The sequence below is a fragment of the Siniperca chuatsi genome, linkage group LG15, assembly GCF_020085105.1.
Source record: "Siniperca chuatsi isolate FFG_IHB_CAS linkage group LG15, ASM2008510v1, whole genome shotgun sequence".
NCBI lineage: Eukaryota > Metazoa > Chordata > Actinopteri > Centrarchiformes > Sinipercidae > Siniperca > Siniperca chuatsi.
In genome coordinates, this window is record NC_058056.1 from 23602732 (window position 1) to 23604555 (window position 1824).

Here is a 1824-nt window from a genome sequence, read left to right on the forward strand (position 1 = left end):
CAAACCATATTATGGGATATAAAAACAGTGCACAATATGCACCCTGAGACACAGTAAATGCTCCCTTATAAAGCTGAGATTTTCATATGGGAATTCTCTTTTGGAGCAGGACTTGAACTCACTGTAGTTTTGTACTTGCTGGCACAATATATCGCACAGCCAACTGCACTGAGCTGAACCAGGATGAAACATTAGACCAGTCTAAATGCTAAATAACAGCCAAACTACAATGACCTGATGCCTCCAGTATAGATTAGGGTTTTCGATATTCAACAACTTTACAAAACAAGAAGATTAAAGTTTCTACAAAGACAAGCATGTTTGGTGTTTAAACTTCCAGTTTCACCTTAAAACGATCATCACATTTTTTTTTATATCTACAAACAATATACAATAATACAAAAAGATCTATATCTATATGTAAAGCTAACGTGTGACATTTTACCTCATAGAGTCTTCTTGATACTTGGCTTGAAACCTTTGAAAGAAATGAAGTTGTTAATTTAATCATTAGTGGAACAAACCACCTGTAGCTAGACCTGTGACACCAGAAGACTAATAGGCCTTTTGTCACAGCAAACATGCACAGGTGTTACTAATATCATTAACAATGGCTCTATTATATTCAAGTGTCCCAGTAAGTCATGACAGTGAGACAGTGAGCCAGCATGCACAATACCAGGACCCTGAAACCAAAGCAGCTAAAAGGAATTCAGCCATCATTCATTTCATTATTTACACCTGTGCTTTTCCTACTGTCACATGTCAGAACGTCTTCTGTAGAAGAGCAAAATTTCTCCAAACAAAGACTTCAAAGCTTCCAGTTTCACCTTGAAACCACCATCATCACAATTATATTTACAAAAAATATACAACAATATCAAAAAGATGTTCACGTCGTGTGTAGGTATTTTGTATAAAATGTTTATAGCTTTTGAATGCCATTTACTTTAAATAATTCTTTATCTGTTTGATACATCTGTTTCTTGTACTGCTGTAACATGTGAATTTCCCCTCCGAGGATCAGTAAAGTCTTCTCTTCTCTTCTTTCAAAACTAATCAAATCTAATATTGGACAATAATTTTCCTAAGGAGGTATTTTCCATCAACAGATACTCCCCTTGTTTTTTATTTATTGCTACTTTCATCACCAACCTGTAAACCCACTTGGTACTTGACACTTAGTTTATCTTATACTTAGACCGACAGGACACTTAATTTATTTCTGACCTGTTTTATAGTGTTTATTTTTTGTAGTACTTTCTCCGGTTTGCACTGGCGAAAAGACGAGCTACTGTAACACAGTTTCCCTACGGGGATCAATAAAGTATTTCTGATTCTGATTCTGATTCTTTGCTAACAGATACCCCTCTTAGATAATGAGTGTAACAAACCACCTGTGTCTAGACATGTGACATCAGCAGCCTGAGTGATGCTACTGAGAAATCATCTGGTGATAAATTAGCAACACATCGACATCCAGATGATGGTATTAAAGTAAAACTGAGAACTTGGAAGAGCAAACATGGCTCTGTGGTTGGAGTGCAGTAAAACTCCAGCCTGGTATTGGTATAAAACAATGGGAAACAGTAACTTAAATGCATTTAGGAATCTCATGTAATCTAAGAGATATCATTGATTATTTTGCAATAGTCAGTCAACACAGTTCAGCTACTGGATACAAAGACAAAGTTCTATCCAGATGTTCAGTATGAAGCTGCTGATTGAGACATTTTATTTGTCATGTTGAGCGACCCCTTGTGGTGCAAACCGGAACTCGTGTTGGATTCACCTCCAGTAATTCAAACCACCAGGAGCTTTTAT